Consider the following 14,995-nt stretch of genomic DNA (forward strand, 5'->3'; position numbering starts at 1 on the left):
TTTTCTTATATTTTCAAACATGCATGGGAAAAAGGATCTTCCTAGCCAGGAAGACATTTTTTATAATTGGTGTGAGAAAAAACACAAATCACTGAATTTGGGTATCTCACAAGGGAATTCAGGAAGAAGCAGTAAAAGATACAAAACCAATTGGGATTAATTATATAAACTAAAGAAATACAAATAAAATTAAAAAATGCAAAGTAGAATCAGCTTTGACGGGGGTGGGGGGGAGGATATTTCCCGTACATCTGAAAGTTTGTCCTGAAATTTATATATTCTGAAAATACTTAACTGATTATGTAAGTTCCTGTTATAAAATCTTTGATGGCTTTCTACCAAATATAAACAGGGTAGCTAGTACTCATGCCAATCCTCAAAGTTCACTTGATTTGGTTTCAAGTTACCTTTTCCATCCCTTCTCTTTCAGAATTATGAGCTACAAATAAAGTGAAATTTGTAATGACCCAACATGTACAGAAGCATATGCCTACTCGAGGTGCTCTCTATAATTGCTGCACACGACCAACAAGAGAGGTGTCCAAGAACCTGGGAAGAGAGAATGCCTGCTCTATGGGAGTAAAACTCTAAAGAATGAATGAAACAGAACAGAAAAGATAGCAAAAGTATTTTTAAGGGGATAAAATGTCATTACATCAAAGCTTATATGTAATCTAATTGTTTATTCTAACATCACTTAAAATTTCTTAAGTCTAAAGTGGATTTATTGTGAATGACAGCTTTGTAGGGAAGGAAAAGTCAGAGAGAAGCATTGAGAGAGAGTTGATTATTCTTCTCAAAAGAGAATTCTCTGCAATCACTATTTACCCATAACAGGGTTGTCTTTATAATGCAAGTGGACACATAGGTACAGATATCCCAATTTGGGGGGATTTTTTTTTAACTTCTCTTCACTTTTACGAAAGATCTACATTAACACCTGGTTTCAATAACTGAAAGAAACCCAGAGTATTTTTGCCTTTATCACAAAAGGCAAGAAGTAAAAGTAGTGTTCACTGTATGTTTTCTTTTTTTTTTTTTTAAGATTTATTTTATACAAGAACTGGGGTACAGGCTAGGAGTTGCAGGACAGTGAGAGAATTCACCATAGACAGAGATGGGAGCAGAACAGGCAGACCTACTGAAATACACTGCAGGGGGCGAGACAGGAGAGGTCTGCCGCGCCATGTGGGTATCTCCCTGGCCGGCCAGGAATCGAACCTGCACTGCAGAGGCTGTGGACAGCTTCACAGCACTGCGCTCAACATATTGCGCCACCAGGGAGGCCCTACTGTATGTTTTCCTATGAGCCATTACAAAGGCAGAGTGTACACTGGACAGGGACTGATGAGTGTGGCAGCAGTAAGAGCCTTCCTTGGAAACTACAGTGATCATCTCAGATTCAAGTCACCAAGTCTTTTAACTGTGTAGGTGAGTATTTTTGCTTTACCTATATTTTGCCCACCCATTACCAAGATGTGTCCCTAAGGTATCACAAATGCTTGAGAGCTTTAAGGGTGTTACACCGTATGAAACTGGATGTAATCAAAACTAAACAAAACAGTGAACCACACAAAAGTGGCCCAGGAACTGAACATGAAGCTCTTGCATGAGACTGCTGCTATGAATGACAGTGCTGTAAATGACTGAAGAAAAGTTTGACTTTAATTTTGAAAGGGCGTGTTTACAGTATGTTTGGAGTGCCTGCAAATAAGTGTATGACAGAAAAATGTATGAGGCTATGCAGTCAAGCACAAGGTCCCATCCAAACCTTCCATGTTGGTCAGAGTAGACAGATCTTAACCTTTGACATCGTGGCAGCCCGACTAAGTAGGTGTAGATGTTAGTGACCTTCCTCCCCTGACAAAGTCAGACAACAATGAGTTATTACATGACCCTCTTCCTCCCACACTCTAGTCTCGTGGATCTCTCACCCCACCCCATCCCTGCAACCTCTGACAACTCTGCAACCTCTGACAACAACCACCACCATCATTTCTGGCAAGTGAAACTACATTGGACATTTTCTCTACTTTACACAGATTGTGTAGTTAGCATATATGTTTTTACTACATGTTTTAGTATTATTTTAGCTTTTATGTGATATTTAGCATGATTTGATAGGCTATTTTTTTGGATCTGGAGAACATTCAAAAATTTTTCTAAATTAATGGTACTTTCTTCTTCACTAATGCCACCTCAGCTTATGAAGGATTTCACAGGCATGCTCTACTTTTAAAATAGCAGGGGACACCAGCGTGTAGGACCTAATGATGCAAGCTGTGAATGTAAGATCTCTTTTTTGTGTTTCTTTACTGTTGTATTCCTCAGCGGCAGATAGATGCACTTGATACAGGTTGGAAAATTAAATCGCACAAACTCCCACAACTGATCTACATACTCCTGGCAATCTTTTTAATTATGACATAACTTTTCTTACAGATATGACAACTTTTCTTACTTATCAGTGAATGGATTATGAATTAATAAAGAATCTTTTCAATTTTTATAGACTGATTCAATTTAAATAAATTCACAGAAGAGGTATCCTTAAAATGGATGACTTCTAGAAGCACTCATTTCAAGTTTGTAAATCTGTGAAGCTGAGGGGGTGACTATGTGACCACACCATGGTTTGTCTCATTGCAGAAATATTTCTGGGAGGTCCAGTAGTCTCCCCTATTTGACACATCTCTATCATCTGCTCACTTTCTCACAGCTACAACACCTGCCCTAACTCTTGTTTATATCATATTCAGGCATGTAATAGCCCCTCTGACAAGACTTCCAAAGTCTCTCCTCTTCTGTATTTACATTGCATAGAAGAAAATAATCTGCCAAGGGATAAAAATAGGGTCTTCCCTCACTTTTCAGGGTAGAAACTAATACCTGCCTTGCTGAAGTGCAGTAAACATTAGTGCTAACAGAAGATATAAATCCAAGGGTCCAACGTGAGAAGTCAATTCTAGTAAATGGCAGCTACTTTCAACTATTGTTTCAGCAACTTGCTGATATTTTTAATACTGTATTTTATTACATCTATTTTAATAAGCATGTTTTCAGGGTTTTTTTTAATTTAAGGAATTAAAATTTAAACTCTGTGCTTCAGTTTTTCCATCTCTACATATAGGTGAAAATAACTCCTACTCCGTATAGTCTGAGATTAAAATTATTTCCTAGACATAAAATGATGGAAGTGTGCTTCTATATTTGTAAGATCAACATGAATACTAATCATTAAGTGTAGAAGTAATATTACTAGAGTTTATAGGAGAGACATGTGTATGAAGGTAATTTTAATAAAGTTAAGTAACCCAGAGATATAAGAAAGGACCAGAGACAACCCAAGGAAGTAAGGGGTGGATTTTATTGGTCCACTGTATGTAGAAAGTGAACTTGATTTTGAGGGGTGATTACCACTCATCAGGAAGACATGCTGGGGTTCCAAATGAGAACATCAACTTCTGCAATTCACATGGAGTCAGAAAAACCTAGTATATTTGGGGAAGTAGACCAACCAATTGGTATGGCTGGTGCATGAAAGTGAGATTGGGTGGGTGGCTGCCAGGCTACAGAGTAGTGCCAGAGATGACAAAAGTGACATATTATTTTATCTTGGAATTCTTAGATTTCCAGGACCTCTATTAGTCTTAAGAAATGAGCTTTAAAAAGACTATAAACAGATTAAGTGGATCAACATGGTGGTGAGGAAACGCTGTAAGATCTCCCGTTAAAAAAAAAAAGTTAATAGGGAAGAAAAGCGGCAGGTCCCAGTGAGAACTGGGACAAGGAAGATAAACGGGTGACTCCAGCAAACTACCCAAAGAAGAAAGTTGCCATAAAAGAGGACTAGAAGGGAGGAAAGCTCAGAACCCTGCTACCCTCCCCCACCCAAAAAGTCGGCACTCTCCAACCAACAGGAAGGAGGGAAAAACAAAAAAAACTAAAACAACCAACAAGAACAAACTACGCATCAAGCAGGACTGAGAGTGGAAAGGAACTATTTCAGCCACCACACCCCATGAACTGGAGCTGTGGAGAACCCTGCAGCATTCACTGAGGAGGTGAGCAAATGGCTCCGGGCACCATTGGAGAAAAACAAAGACTCCTGGAGACCTACACACAGCCTAGGCCAGCTGGTAAGCTTGTGCGGGAAAGCAGCATGCTTGAAAAGGATACGCGGATCAGTGGCTGCTCAGGTCCCCACAGAGCCCAGAGGGGGAGCGGGAACCCACCGCCAGGGCAGACCAGGCGTGCAGGGAGTGTGTCCCGCATCGCCATTTTAGAATAGGGACTTTTCTTCAGTAAAGACTGCCTGAAACCAGCTGAAGGCTCCCTCAGGAGCCAGAGGTGAGCCGGGAAGTTCACCCATGCCAGGCCCCTTCTGGCCTACAGTCCCAGCCCAGAGAGGGAGCGGGAACCCACTGTCAGGGCAGACCAGGAGCACAGGGAAACATGTCCCCACATCGGCATTTTAGAATAGGGACCTTTCTTCAGTAAAGACTGCTTGAAACTGACAGATGGCTCCTGGAGGAGCCAGAGGGGAGCGGAGAAATTCACGCAAGATGCCGGCCAGTCCCAGCAACACAGTATCCCAAAGCATACGGCAAATTAGAAAACAGACAGTAGGGAGCAGAAGAACCACATGCAACCTAGCAACTCCTCAGGAAAAAAGCACACCACAAAAAGAAAATCACCCCCCAGATTGCAACGACAGTAACTTGGAAGAACTTCTGAGCCTTCCAGAAAGAGAATTTAAAATTGGCATGATTAAAAAACTGACAGAAGTCATAAAGGAAAACAATGATAAGGGAAAAATAATCAACGATCAGAAGAATGAAATTGAGTCCCTAAAGAGGGAAGTAAAAGAAATGCAGGAGATCAAAGAATTAACGGAGGCACTAAAGAACTCTGGGAAAAGCAATGAAAGCAGAATAGATGAAATGGAAGAACGAATAAGTACTCTTGAAGACACAGAAATAAAAAGAACCAAAACAGAAAAAGAAAGAGAAGTACAAAGGAAAAAGACCGAAGAAAGACTTCGGGAACTATCTGACTCCATCAGGAAAGGAAATATAAGAGTTATAGGAATTTCAGAAGGAGAGGAGAGAGATGTAGGAACAGAGAAAATATTCCAGGAGATAATTGAAGAGAACTTCCCAAACTGAAGGAGGAGCTGAAAATTGATATACAAGAAGCAAGAAGAACACCAAACTTCCACGACGAAAGGAAAAATACAGCAAGACACATGATAGTAAAGCTCCCAAGAATCCAGGACAAGGAAAAAATAATGAAGCTGACAAGAGGAAAGAAACAGGTAACATTCAAAGGAAAACAAATCAGGCTGACATCAGACTTCTCCAAAGAAACACTACAGGCAAGGAGAGAGTGGAGGGACATAGTCAACAGACTCCAAGAAAACAGATGCCAACCAAGAATACTCTATCCCGCAAAGCTCTCCTTCCTCTATGAAGAAAGAATAAGGACCTTCCCAGACAAACAGAAACTCTGGAATTTCATTACGACCAAACCCCCACTCCAAAAAATACTACAAGGAGTCCTAAAGCCAGAACCTCAGAGGGACGAATAACAATGAAAGAAAGCCAAAAAAAAAAAGTTATTAAAAGAATAAATAAAATCAAAGGAAAGACAAACACAATGGCAAATACAGATGCTAACATATCAATATTAACTCTAAATGTAAATGGACTAAACTCTTCAATAAAAAGACACAGAGTCGCAGGCTGGATTAAGAAACAAAACCCAAACTTTCGCTGTCTCCAGGAAACACATTTAGCTACAAAAGATAAAAATAGACTCAAAGTTAAAGGATGGAAAACAATCCTACAAGCAAATGGACCAAAAAAGAAAGCAGGAACAGCTATACTTATATCCGATAAAACAGATTTCAAACTCAAAAAGATAAAAAGAGACCCCAGTACTCACTACATTATGATCAAGGGGACAATACTTCAAGAAGAAATAACACTCATTAACATATACTCACCAAACAAAGGAGCACCAAAATATATCAGACAACTATTGTCATCTCTGAAAACAGACATCAGAGAAAACACATATGTAGTGGGAGACTTCAACACACCACTATCAACAATGGATAGATCAACGAGACAAAAAATAAGTAAAGACACGAAAGCTCTAAATAAGGACCTAGAGAGCTTAGGCTTAACAGACATCTATAGAACACTAAACCCCCCAAAAATGGAGTACACATTTTTCTCAAACACACACGGATCATTCTCCAGGATCGATCACATACTGGGGCACAAGACAAACATCAACATATACACCAAGATTGAAATCATAGCAACCATCTTTTCTGACCATAAAGGCATCAAACTAGAAATAAACCATAAAAAGAAGGCAAGGAAGTCTCCTACCTCATGGAGAATGAAAACCACACTACTGGAAGACCACTGGACTAATGAGGAGATCAAAGAAGAAATTAAAAAATTCTTTGAATTGAATGACAAAGAGGACACCAATTTCCTAAATGTATGGGATGCAGCAAAAGCAGTAATAAGAGGAAAATATATAGCAATAGAGGCTCACATCAAGAAACAAGAAAGAACTCAAAGAAACAACCTAATCTCGAAACTCAAAGATGTAGAAAAAGAACAACAACAACAACAAAAAAAAAACCCAAAACCAGTAGAAGAAAAGAAATAATAAAAACCAAAGCAGAAATAAATGAAATTGAAACAAAAAACAATCCAAAAGATCAATGAAACCAAGAGCTGGTTCTTCGAAAAAATTAATAAAATATACAAACCCCTAGCCAGCTCACAAAGGAAAAAAGGGAGAAAGCACAAATACATAGGATCATAAACGAAAGAGGAGAAATCACAACGGACACAGCAGAAATCAAAAGAATAATCAGAAACTACTATGAACAGTTATATGGAAACAAGTTCAACAATCTAGAGGAGATGGACAAATTCCTACAAATCTACAATCACCCAAAGCTAAATAAAGAAGAAATAGAACACCTAAACAGACCAATTACAAGCAGTGAAATTGAAATGGTAATCAAAAACCTCCCCCAAAACAAAAGCCCAGGACCTGATGGATTTACAAATGAATTCTACCAAACATTCAGAGACAAATTAGTGCCTATCCTTCACAAACTCTTCCAAAAAATTGAGAAGGAAGGGACAATACCAAACACGCTCTATGAAGCCAACATTACACTAATACCAAAACCGAACAAGGACAACACAAAAAAGGAAAACTACAGGTCAATCTTCCTAATGAACACTGATGCAAAAATCCTCAATAAAATTTTAGCTATCAGATTCCAACAATGCATCCATAAGTCCAAGTAGGATTCTTGCCAGGGACACAAGGATGGTTCAACATCCAAAAATCAATCAACGTTATCCAACACATCAACAAAAAGAAATAAAAAAACCATATGAAAATATCAATAGATGCTGAGAAAGCTTTCAACAAAGTGCAACACCCATTCATGATAAAAGCCCTTGAAATTCTTGGGATACAAGGAACATACCTCAACATCATAAAGGCCATCTATGACAAGCCAACAGCCAGTATCATTCTCAATGGTGAAAAGCTGAAAGCAATTCCATTAAGATCTGGAACAAGACAAGGATGTCCACTCTCACCATTGCTTTTCAATATAATACTGGAAGTCCTAGCCAGAGCAATAAGACAAGAGACAGACATACAAGGAATCCAAATAGGAAAAGAAGAAGTCAAACTATCACTATTTGCAGATGATATGATAATATACATTGAACCCCAAAAACTCCACAGAAAAACTAATTCAACTCATCAATCAGTAAAGTGGCAGGATACAAAATCAACACACAAAAGTCAGTAGCCTTCCTATACACAAACAATAAATCTGAAGAAGAAGAAATAAAAAAAAAACCCTTTTATTATTGAAACAAAAAAAATCAAATACTTGGGAATAATCTAACAAAAGAGGTAAAGGACCTATTCAAAGAAAACTTTAAAACACTGTTAAAAGAAATAGAAGAAGACACAAAGAAATGGAAAGACATTCCCTGCTCATGGATTGGAAGAATAAACATTATTAAAATGGCCATCCTACCAAAAGCAATATACAGATTCAATGCTATTCCAATAAAAATTTCAATGTCATTCTTCAAAGAAATAGAACAATTATTGATGAATTCATATGGAATCACCAAAAACCCTGAATAGCCAAAGCTCTCCTTAAAAAAAAAAAAAGGGAATGGAGGCATCACACTCCCAGAGTTCAAACTATACTACAAAGCCATAATCATCAAAACTGCATGGTATTGGAACAAGAACAGACACACAGACCAATGGAATCAAATAGAAAATCCAGAAATAAACCCACAGATTTATGGTCAACTAACCTTTGACAAAGGAGCAAAGAATATGCATTGGAGCAAAGAAAGTTTGTTCAAAAAATGGTGCTGGGAAAACTGGGTCGCTACATGCAAAAGAATGAAGCTTGACCACTACCTCACACCATACACAAAAATCAACTCAAAATGGATTAAAGAACTAGACAGACCTGAAACCATAAAATACATAGAAGGAAATATAGGAGAAACACTACGTGATATGCACATCAAAGACATCTTTACAGACACATCACCCAAAGCAGTGATAGTGAAGGCAAAGATAAACAGCTGGGACTACATCAAATTAAAGAGCTTCTGCACAGCAAAAGAGACAGTGACAAAAACAAAGAGAAACCCCACTGACTGGGAGAACATTTTTGCACACAACACTAATGATAAAGAACTGATCACAAAAAATCTGCAAAGAGCTGATGAGACTCAACAACAACAAAGAAAATTAATTCTGTCAAAAAATGGGCAGAAGAGCTAAAAAGAAACTTCTCTGAAGAGGAAATGCAAATGGCCAACAGGCAGATGAAAAAATGTTCAACATCACTTGTAATCAGGGAAATGTAAATCAAAACTACCATGAGATACCATTTTACACCAGTGAGAATGGCACATATTAAAAAAACTAGCAACAACAAATGTTGGTGAGGATGTGGAGACAAAAGAACTCTCCTGCACTGTTGGTGGGAGTGCAAACTGGTCCAACCACTATGGAGAGCTGTGTGGAGATTTCTGGATCTACTAAACATAGAGCTTCCATATGATCCAGCAATTCCACTCCTAGGTATTTACCCAAAGGACACAGAAACATCAATTCCAAAGAACACCTGCACCCCTATGTTTATAGCAGCACTATTTACAATAGCTAAGCTTTGGAAACAGCCCAAATGCCCAAAAATAGATGACTGGATCAAGAAGATGTGATACATATACATCATGGAATATTACTCAGCATTCAAAAAAGATAAACACATGCAATTTGCAGCAACATGGATGGCGCTGGAAGGGATCATGCTCAGCGAAATAAGCCAGAAAGAAAAAGAAAAATACCGGATGGTCTCACTCATAGCAGGAATCTAGAAAACTTAAATAAGGGACCAGGAAAAAGAATAACTATAAGAAAGAAAAAATCAAAATCAACAAATAACTATGAACCAGAGACACTCTATGGGGGTTGGGGGGAGGGGAGGGACTGGGGTCAAAATAAGGGGGTTGTAATTGTATGGGGAATATAAAAATAAAATTTATTAAAAAAGACTACAAACATAAGATGATTATGCTTGAAATTAGATATAAAATCGTATATGTATGTCTTAAATGGGTAACTATAACAAGACTATCAGATTTTCAAAAGATCTCTCTCCTCAAAATTAATGACCACTGTTATTTGTTGGAGTAAAGATTTCAAGCAGATTTAGGTTTGGTTTTAGAGATGACCCTGCAGAGGAGGTCTGGAAGGAGGCTCACTGGTAGAGATTTGGAATGAGAAATGAGAAGCCTTTTAATATTCCAGGCAGAGACCTGGGGGAGGAGAGACAGCAGCCATGATGAGAAGAGGATAGCCACTCTCTACTTGATATTTGAGTGACTCGATCATTTTGCATGGATTTATGGAATGTCTCAAATGCCAGGCACTATGAGGGCTGCTAGGAATAGAAGGCTCTAGCCTTTACAGTGCTTTGAAGCTAAAAGATAATTTTCCATTTTCTGTTTCCTCTAATGATAACAGTTTTAAGTGCTATGCCACCCCCTACAATTGAAATTTCCAGAGTTCAGGGAGTATATCTTATTCATCTCTCTGTCTCCTAACAGTGAGATGCTCATAAGAAGTGCTTGATTAATTACTATCTAATGGAATAAATACCTTAATTATACTTGCCTGGTGTCCTGTTCTGAGTGATTATTTGTCCTAAACATATCTGTATATGCAAGCTTCTGGGCTGGTGCTAATATTTGTCTTCTTACCTGTTAGCAATAAAATCTGCCTTGAGAGATGAATCAAACTCCTGCGAAGTTTTCAAGTTACAGAATAATAAATTTACTTTATCAGATTCTTTGTGAAATTATTTCAATGGCTGGATATGTGATTATATCTGCTTGTCTCCTAACTACTTTGGGAAAATATACTGGGGCTATGAAGCTGAATTAGACATGACCCTCTTCAAAGGTTTCACAAGATGGATGATCTTGCCTTTAAGAGAGGCAGGGAATATTGGAGGAAGGACAGGCTCGTACCTGAAAGTTGTCTTATTTTTTACACTTTTTTAAATTTTTTTTTTAAGATTTATTTATACAAGCACTGTGTACAGTCAGAAGTGCGGGAAGGTGAGAGAATTCACCAGAGCCAGAGCGGGGAGCAGAGCAGGCAGAAGGACCGAAGTACACTGCTGAGGGGAGCAGCGGGCGGCAGGGGAGGTCTGCGCGCCATGTGGGACCCTCCTCCGGTGGCCTGGGAGCAGCCGGGGATGGAACCGGTGCTGCAGAGGCTGCGAGCAGATTCACAACCCAGTGCTCAACCGCTGCGCCACTGGGGAGGCCCTGAAAGTTGTCTTATTATAAAAATACTGAAGTAGTAGTTAAAACTAGAAATGGCTCAAATAATGCAATATTTACTCCTCTTCTTATTTCTTCAGATAATGCAATACTTTCTTTCTCTGACTTCTGTAAGGGCTATGCAACATTTACAACTCAACCAGCACTTTAATCTACCCTCAGGTATTCTAGGTAACTGGCATCTACCTGCCCATTCTATTTTACCTGGGTTTTGGGTCACTTCAAAGCAGTTTGATGCTTTTAAGATTCCCTAGCTGAACTGATTAGCATTTGTAAAGCCAAACCAAAAATGCAGGTTGTCTCTTCTTGTTAAATTTTTTCATATGTTTTACATGATTTCAGTTGCTGCTTTTTCTGAGTAATATTTAACCTTTTCAAAATCAGGGTGATTTGTACTTTACGACGCATTAATTATTTATCCCATGGCAATACGGTGGTGGGTGGGTGGGTGGCTGGTTGCAGTGAAAGTTGAGAAAATTCCTTGATTAAAGTAAAGAATCAGGTTTTTGATAGATGTCTGGATGCATGAGCTAATCTCTCCATTGCTGTTGCTATGTCTGAGGTCGTGCTACGGAAAGCACGTCTCTTGTCTGGGGCTGCTGGCTCTAGAACTGATGACCTGAAGCTGTTTTTGGCTGATGTGATGGGTAATGGTTCGGACATCTCTGCCCCTTCTCTCATTTTGAGATGATTAAGAGAATTGATAACATGTTGAACTAAATGTCAGCCAAAATCAATAACCAGGAGGTAAGAGCAGGCTGAGGCAAGTGAATTGACTTTACACAAATAAGCAGCCCAGGGAACAGAATCCCCAGCCAGAGGCTTAGCTGCCCCCTGCTGCTGTGGTGAAAGAGAATGAAAGCTGCTGCTGAAGCTGAATGTCAGGGACTCTGAGTCTGGTGGGAACTGCTGATGGGGTCAAACAAGCTGCCTGCCCCTACTGCAGGATAGTTTACTGGTGCAGAGTCTCAATCAGACTATCAAGCAGTAGGAAAAATATAATTAGAGCACCATGTATTCCTATGGGAAAATAATTCTATTAGAATATCATCCAAGTTTTATTTTGTACATGTTACATTTTAAAAGCCATTTACTTCTACCTTTAAATTCACTTTCCCTTTATTTTATGAAATTTACTCCATTTTTATGTTGATTTTCCTTGCAGCTTTAACAGTAATTGCGTCATTGACTTTATTATTAATGTGTGCTCTGGTCTAACTTTTCATAGAGAAAAAGAGGTGTGTCTGAATGCCTGTACCTATAAATGTAGAACCATGAATTGACTTCAACTTGGAAAGTGATAGCCAACTCCAAAGTATCTTCTCTGATAATCCAGGCTAAAAGTATGCCTTGAATTAAATGAATACTTACTGGTAGATTAAGTAAGATGATTATGCTGAAACCCCAGTGGAACTGAACTCACCTATCTTTATATATGTATATAATCCTGAGTTATTTTCAAATATTCCACAAAGTTTATACCAAAATTTAGAGAGAACTATCAGAGTATTAAGAGTATTAATTTTCAAAACATAAAAGAATTCATTATTAAATGTAAAAGTCATCCCATAGATTCATAAAACAGCTTCCTAACTAGCCTTACCTCCATTTTTAGTATCTTTCCAAGCTGGATTCAGCCCTGTTGCTCATTTGCTTAAAATTCATCACAGCAATGGTTTTCAACTATGGTATGCAAACCATCACCATCACCACCTTTGTCATCCATGACTTCTGCCTCCTGGAATTCACACCCTTATATAATGCCCCTTCGCTCACACCCACCATTGTGTATGGGCTGGATGTATGGACTCACTTCTACCAAGTAACATGTGGCACATATAACAAGATATGTCCAGGATAAGATTATGGCTTTTATATTGGTAGATTTCTCTTGCTCTTTTGCTTGCTATTTCCGAGGAAAACCAGCTGCTGCGTAGTGAACCACCCTGTGGAGTGCCTACATGGTGTACTGCTGAGGGAGGTTTCAATAAGAGACAGCGAGAACTGGGGGCCCCACAGCCAACAGCATGAGTCCCTAAATCATGCCAACAACCTCCTGGGTTGTCCTAGAAGCAGATCATCTTTCAGCCATGCTTTCAAAGGAGACCACAGCCATGGCTGACACCCTGACTTGATTCAATCTTCACCTAGATTCAGTTTGGGGAGGATTTATTATATAGCCATAGATAACAAATATATGGGGGATCTTGTTCAACATGCAAAATCTGATGATTTACTCCAGAGCTATTAATCGGAACTTGAGGAATGGGCCCAGGAACCAGTGTTTGCACTGGTCCTTCAGGTGGTTCTGTAGTATGTTCGAATTTGAGGACAACTATTTTCCAGGAAAAATCGAAAATTCTTTTGAAAGCCTACAGGGATTTTTAAAATTTCATTACATTAAGATCTATGACTTTTTCTTAAACCTTTGTTCCCTCATCTCCTGTCATTTTTCCCTAGTAATTTCCAGTCTCAATTTCAGCAGCAGTGGTAGCTGTAAAGAAGTTTTAGCAGCCACTATCTTATTAGCTACCAAACACTATGTTAAATAAATTGTATGTATTATTTCATATAACATAATTTATATTAATATGAGAATAGACACCATGAGCATAGACAATATATCAGAGTTTATTATAATCATTCTTTATGTAATATCTCAATAGAATTTCCTAACTAAACACTATAATGGTATTGTTGTGCTATTTTACAACTGAGCAAAATAAATTTCAGAGTAATAAAGTAAATTAGCTGAGTTCACATGGCTATTAGAGTCAAAATTTGGCTTGAGTTTGATTGTAGAGTTTACATATTTAGCCAAATATGTGATACTGCCTCCAAGAACACACAGTATATACTTCCCTGAGCTTCCTATGCTGTCTCAAGTCTCAAGACCTTACATCAAACTAGGTTCAGAGCTAACTGCCTTTATGAATTTTTTCCTGACTCTCTTTGGTAGAGGTACATACATTCAACAAATGTTTATTGAAAGCTTATTAGCTGCCTGGAAACAAACCTTAATCATTCTAGGAAACATTCCAGGTATAAGTTTAACACTGGAAGAAAAGCAAACCAGGGCCTCCCTGGTGGTGCAGGGGTTAAAGACAGCATTATTAAGTTATCCACAGCGACTGCGGCACGAGTTTGATCCCCGGCCAGCCAGGGAGCTACCCACATGGTGCAGTTGACCTCTCCTGTCTCACCCGCTGCTCCCCTCAGCAGTGTATTTCAGTCAATCTGCCTGTTCTGTTCCCTACTCTCTGGGTAGGAGAATGTCATGAGCAAGTGCATAGATCCTGAGGTAGGAGAGATGTTATCATGTTGGAAGAATATAAAGTATCAAGGAGACCTGTACATCTGAGGTGGACTGAGTTTAGGGACAGATACAAGGATTATGTCTGAGAAAGAGGAAAAAAATAGCAAGGATGTTGTAACCATACTAAGGAATTTGATGTTTTCATTTCATGATACAGAAAGTCTTGAAATGGTATTGAGCAGATAGAATAACATGGTTTAACAATATTACAACATATTAATCTGACTCCTGTATCAAGAGCAGACTATACAGACAAATGTGAAAGTAAGAAAACCTGTAATAATAGTTCAAGGCCCATTTAAATAGACTAAGAAAGGCTTGGAGATCATAGAACCCCAGATTATAATGAGAGACAATTTACTAAAGAATATGATGTAAGGGGAGTGAAGGAATAAGTTATCAATTTCTTTGGTCTGAGCAACAGGAGAAGACAGTTTTTGTTTTTTAAAGAATGTGTAAATTGCAGATTTGGGGAAAGTTAAGGAATTTCATTTTGGATTGGTAAATTTGTCAAGTAAGTAGAGCTGTCCATTTGGAAATAAGTTTTAAAAATATTTTCAGAGGATTGTTGATAGAAATGTAAATGTGGGAGTCATCTACATTAAAACACTATTTAAAATTACATATATCCTAGATGAGATTAAGAGAAAGGATATAGATAAAACCTTTGGGACTCCTTGAACAAATGTATTTATTCAAATATAGCCCTTTCTTACTCTTTTCTTCCTTAAACATT

The 14,995-nt window shown here is 38.4% G+C and overlaps 1 protein-coding gene across 1 annotated transcript in view; it reads right to left on the minus strand.

Moving 5' to 3' along the window:
• The window catches only part of ADGRB3 (adhesion G protein-coupled receptor B3), a gene marked incomplete at its 3' end in the record, with an annotated part of 671,719 nt that overhangs the window by 183,962 nt on the left and 472,762 nt on the right, over window positions 1-14,995 (minus strand). The window lies entirely within an intron of this gene.

The sequence above is a fragment of the Talpa europaea genome (assembly GCF_964194135.1).
Source record: "Talpa europaea genome assembly, chromosome: 2".
NCBI classification, from domain to species: domain Eukaryota; kingdom Metazoa; phylum Chordata; class Mammalia; order Eulipotyphla; family Talpidae; genus Talpa; species Talpa europaea.